Here is a 6,210-nt window from a genome sequence, read left to right on the forward strand (position 1 = left end):
AGCTAATTAGAAATATGTTGCATATTGAATTTTTATACATTCTGAATGAGAAGCATTAGCAAAAGTGATAACACACGTATATACATACATATGAAGTTACCATTTCTAATATTTAATAGATTATATTGGTGTTATTAAATCTAAGCATATTCTGTTGTAGCACATGACAAAGTAAAAGTAAAAAATCTTATAAATTGGTATAAGAATAAATTTTTTATTAAGTTTATATGGTTTAATCTTATTTTAAACAAAAGGAAAGTAACATTTATAAGTATATACAATATATTTAACAATGATAATCCTTTTTAGGATAAGTTATGTGAAGTTCAAATGTCAATTTGTCTCTAAGTTCCTTAAACTATTGACTTATAGGGAAAGTCCTCTTGATACTGTTATAGGAAATTAAAGTAAATGTGAGAAAGGTGAAAATATTTATGAGGATAGTTTAGTTGTGCTTTAAGATACATTTTTGATGTCAGGCCATTTTGTAATATGGAAATATTTATTGCCTTAAAGTACTTTCCTATGTTTCTGTGATAAGAATGAAACAAAATTAGTGATGGACAAAATATTGTGAATAATATTTTGTTTCCAAAGACCATATTAGTACATAATATTGTGTACTTCTGACAACTTATAAAATATTATTACAAAAGCATGTAACTTTAGCATGATTAGTAATTTGAATGGTTATCTAGTGTCTCTTTGGGAATCTTTTTTCACATTTCAGGGGCTAGGTTTATACCAACTTTTCTTCCTTTCTTTTAATATCATCCTGGCCAGTGGTATAGACACTCAGTTAAAGGCTAACATGTTGGTAATCACAAACATGTTCATGTACTGCTGAAGGATTTGGCACAGATGGTGTGTTACTCTTTTAGTGTACCCCATCACTACCTAAACTGGCCTTTTGACACAGCTAGGTGGACAGTTGAGTATAGTTTTCTGAGTAGAATAATTGGAAAGAAAGACAAAGGAATATGCCTTTAATATGATTTTCCCCATACAGAACTAGTACATGTTATGTTTGTAGATAGTATGGACTTGTGATTGTGACATTCTGTGATATATTAAAACTTCAAACCCACATTACCTCTCCTGCATTCTTTCATTTTTTTGTATGTGTATGTAATAGACATATAACTATTATTTTCATTCAGTTTAAAATAACACAAGAAGATAGGAGGCAGCTTATCAGAGATTTATTACTCTTGAAGTAATTTCTTGTCGTCCCTCAGTTCAAGATTGACAATTTTCTCACTCTGATGTGGGTGCTTTCGTTTTGGGTTGGGAATGTCAAAGACTGATGTTGCAGATGCTTTTCTCCACATTCTGATTTATATGCATACCTGTCATAACCTGTTTGTTCACAATGGTTAGATTTTTCAATTCAGAGACCTTCTCTTTGTGATGTTTTATATTTTGAATCAGGTCCTGAAAGCTTTCATGCAGAGGATGCAATTGTTGGGCCTCTAGTTTCACTTTTATATGGATGACTGGTTCCTCACCTTGTCTACTGGGGCATCTACTGGCAAGATATCCCTTCTCCTTTAGAAGTTGGTTCATTTGGGTTGGCTGCTCAAGCTTTCCAACTGGGTCTTCACCCCACTTAGTATCTGATTCACTTGGGGGGTCTTCCTCCATTTGTATGTGGTGTGAGCTCAGCCATCTCACGTTTTATTCTCTTCCTGTATGAAAGGTTGAGTCTCTGTTGGGGACTCTTGCTTTTCTCAAGGCCCTTGTTCTCAGATTCACCCATATACATCTCCTTCAGAGGACATTGGCTAATCATTGAAGTATGTCCAGAGATTCATTGTCTTCTCTTGTCCCCCCCCCTCCTTCTCTTCACCTTATTGTTGTGATGACTCTGTTAATCTCGCACTACCCTTGGCATCCATCTTCTTCTACCTCACCCAGACTTACATCTGTTCACTGATGCCTATTGTCTGGGTGGGATACTCTTCTGGACACCTGCATCATTTCTAGGGTCTGTGTTTCAGAAAAGCAATCTTTCCTTAACAATGTTCTTGAAATATTGGTAGCTCAATTAGTTGCCATCATCTTCTGTATCGTCTTCTTGGATATCTTGTCCAGATCCATTCACACAATTCCCTTGCAGTTTCTTATTCATGGTGACTCATTGTACAATCTACCTTTGTGGTATCTTATGCAGATGGAATGATTCCTGTTTGTTTCAAGTACCTTTTCAGTTTGTTCCTCTACTCAACTTCCTCTTATTTCTTCTACTAGAGTGGGAGAAATTTTGTTTCACCATTCCAAAGTCATTGGGGATGTTGGTAATAAAAGTTTTCTTTGGGTTAATGTAATCCCAATGGTATGACACTGAGTGGATGCAACCCTCAATCAGATGTAGGGCTGGAGTGTTAATTAGAAGTAGTACAGGCCACTCCCTACACTAAAGACCAGACCATTCCTGGTAGTTATGCCAGATGGATGGGTCATGTGTTTTCATTTAACGTGGGTCTGGGAAGATTCATCTCTGCATCTACTTTTTCTGGTAAATATTTCATGGAGTTTTCTCATTTACTGTATACCTTGACTTATTGCATTAGTCACACTACACATGCATGCACTGCCTACTCCATGAAATATACTTTCCAGTTAAGCAGTCTTTACATTCTACCCATCTATGTGACTTTTTAGCACTATGCAGGAAGTTTTTTGCATAGTACCTATTGCTCTACCATTTTTATTGGGCAAAGAGTATTCCCTGATGTATTCTCCCACTGACTAATGACCCAATAGGTCCCCCATCCCTCTGTCGGTGACATGACTTCATGAGTTTTTCCCCTTCAGTTTCTATATTCAGGAAAGTGCTCATATATTAGTTTCTACATTGGCCCTCCACCATCTTATAAATGTGGGATTCTAGTTACCTGTTCCTCGGAGGGGAGAGTATAATTTCTGAAGTCATCATTCTCCATACCTGAAAATACCTGATAAATATTAACCTCTCCACAGAACCATCCACCCTTCCTACCCACTTCCAGTGTGTGTGTGTGTGTGTCTTTTGCCTCATTAAGAATGACCATTTGATATTCACAATTTGCTGAAGGGGAGAACTGTGCATGGAGGATGTGTCTCCCCCTTATTGGTGCAGGGCTGTAGTGTAATGCTTATTGAATTATAGACTGATGCATTGCATTTTAATACATGTAGGGGTGGAGGTATTGCTCAAGACTTATTGCATGCACAAAAATGTCTCATCAGTGAAATAAGCTAATAGCTATCTTCTCTTTGGAAAAGTGACAGATATGTTAACTTTGGAAATACTTGTTTTCTTATTGCACTTAAGGATCTAAAACAGACTTAAGTTTATCTAATGCTATTAGTTTACATCTACAATTTTTGCTTTAGCTGTGGTAATATACTTGAGTTCTTGCAACAGCACAGGCATATCATCAGTATTATACCTTGTTTTAACTAATGTTTACTGTATTACACTGTAATGGAGATCTAAATTTTGTTATACTGTAATATTATGCAAACATTCTGTAACATTATGTAGTTGCACATGACTGAGATTAAGATCACTTTTAATTTTCTTTTTTAAGGTTTATTGCTCTTTTGGTTCCAAGCTTTTAACAGAAAGAACATAATGCTTATTAATCAAAACAAGGTTATCAATTTTGGTATAATGAATTTGTACTTGTGATAAATGTTAAATCACAAACTCAAAATAATGTCTTTAGGTAATTCCTTTATTAACTTACCAGTAAAGTGTAATGCTTACTTATTTTAAACATCTTCTGGTGGGACAGCTGTAAGTCTTAGGATTTACAATGCTAAAATCAGGGGTTTGATTCCCCTCAGTGGACACAACAGATAGCCCTATGTGGCTTTGCTATAACAAAACACACATACACACGCTTATTTTAATTTGCTAGTATATCTGTCGGTTCTTTTAACAGACATTTAAACACAAACATAATTTGATTATTGGTGCAAAGAAAATCATTGACTGTGATTACCACAGTCACACTGTTTATTTTTATAAATTCTTGATAGTATATGTCTGTGTTTCCTATATTTATTGTGGTTGGCATTAATTGAAGATTTCATTGTCCTTTGCTTCAGAAACACACTTTGCACTTAAGAGCTGTGGGTTCATGTAAGAGTTGCCTTCAAATCCTACTTTATGGTCAGCTAAGAGTAGCTCTAGAGTTTGTGGCAAGTTATGTACTACTATATGCTTCTTTTCTAGTCTATCAGCTCAAAAGTAGGGATAGCTATGTGAAGTAGCTCTTTAATAACTTTATGTGAAAATTCTGAAACAAAACAACCCTTGACTATATAGTACCAAAAGCCACTAGCAAGAATATACTATACAAAGGTTTATCAAACACTTACTGAAGTATTTGCATCAAATGTATTCTGTGTCACCACATCTGGTCATGCTCTACCTGATGACTGCACATCTTGACGGTAGCACTACAGTGTAGTTTCCATTGCTCTGTCATAAGATTTTTGTGTCCAAAGCACATCACTCATTCCTGCTAGCTCTTCAAAATAGTGTTGAAGAATGAAAATTTTCAAACACCAGTTTTAACAGTCTGATCACACACAAATGAATAGGCACTGTATCCAGCAACTTGACTAGTATTTACGTCTCCTTAGGAAGTTATATCCATTTCATTTTCTGGTTGTATGAGGTATGTGACAGTTGAATGAGAGTTATGACTTGAAGCTGTATCTTGGTGAATCCATATTCTGTTAGCATCATTTCTATACAAAACCAGTATTTCTGTGTGGTATAAAGGGTGCAGAACATTTGTCTGATAGTAAGCAGAGTTCACTTTGATATTTTATGCACTTTCCTGATCCCTAACTTACCCCTGCTGCACTATCCAGTGATGATCATAAATCCCTTTGAAAAGTTTTGTGACATGTACAACTTTTGGAAATTATTTTCACTCATTGACTGGTAGAAAATGGCAGAGACTTGTTATATTTATCAAGATACACATATGCCTCATCAAGTGTTACCATGTCCTGCCATTTTTATACAGCTAAGTTTTATGCATACAGTTTTTTTACAGTTGGTCTTCCTGTTGTGGATGTATTTTGGAAGTAACTTGTGTACAAGTAATTTGCATCACTTTTCAAGTTATGAATACTCCTTGATTATGTTCCCTAGTGTTACCCAGAACATACAGATAGCTTATGGCAGTGACCTTAATGTTCATGGATTCTTGCCTGTTACAAGAAGCCACACTTTGGTTACCACTAGGGTATGATTTGTTACAGGTCCCTTTCTGGATTGTCATGTTGCCCCAAATTGATCCATATTCCTTTGTTTTCCAAAACCATTAAGGACAAGGGATATCCATCCTTATCTTGTAAATTCTAAATTCCCTATCAGAATATAATGTTATGGTCTAAATGTACGAATATCCTGTGTTGAAATATACTGTTATGTACATTTCCCAAAAGTAATCAGTTTATCAGTGGCAGCAAACTGCCTGAAATACCAAACATTGTCAAAATGTTGTTCTGATATATTTTGTTTCATTGCAACTTTATATTGGCTGTGGTTATCATGTGAGCTGCTGGTTAGAATATTCCAAATCATTTTAATATAATGTACTCAACCCTCTGTAAATGTTGATAATTCTGTTAATGTGTCAATGGAACAAAACCAAATTAGTTTATTAAACCATTTATTCTTACATTAAGTTCCTTTGAACACATCTTTATATGGAGGCACTTTACACCATGAGGATATAGAGTGTTAAGTTCTTTCAGACTTAAGCCAAGGAGTATAGCAGAGAAACATCCATTAATTGGGACAAGCCTTTATTGACGATGGTCAATCACTTTGAGTTTTGCACACAATTATTACCTATAATTTTATGTTACAACAAGAAGTTTATTACGTTAAAATGTGGACATTATAATGTGTAAATGTTTTGTATATTTTTGTAGCTTTCATTACTAAGGCATACATCATTCTTATTACTCTTATATATATGTAATATATTCTTTAAACAAAGAGTAAAGCATGTATCATAAACGTTAATGTTTTCTTACCTAAGAATGCATGTCAAAGAATTACTTTATATTTTGAAAAATCTTATCTTACAATTAAACAAAGCATAATTACAAACTTGTAGTTTTAGAACTGTTGTTTTATATATGTAAGATATTCTTTAAACAAAGAGTAAAACATGCATCATAAAGGTTATTCCA

General features: G+C 34.5%; 1 protein-coding gene across 4 annotated transcripts in view; it reads left to right on the forward strand.

Annotated features, from left to right (window-relative positions):
• The window catches only part of LOC106460244 (phosphatidate cytidylyltransferase, photoreceptor-specific-like), a 103,524-nt gene that overhangs the window by 53,015 nt on the left and 44,299 nt on the right, over window positions 1-6,210 (forward strand). The window lies entirely within an intron of this gene.

Source organism: Limulus polyphemus, unplaced genomic scaffold (genome assembly GCF_000517525.1).
Source record: "Limulus polyphemus unplaced genomic scaffold, Limulus_polyphemus-2.1.2 Scaffold734, whole genome shotgun sequence".
Taxonomy (NCBI): Eukaryota; Metazoa; Arthropoda; class Merostomata; order Xiphosura; family Limulidae; genus Limulus; species Limulus polyphemus.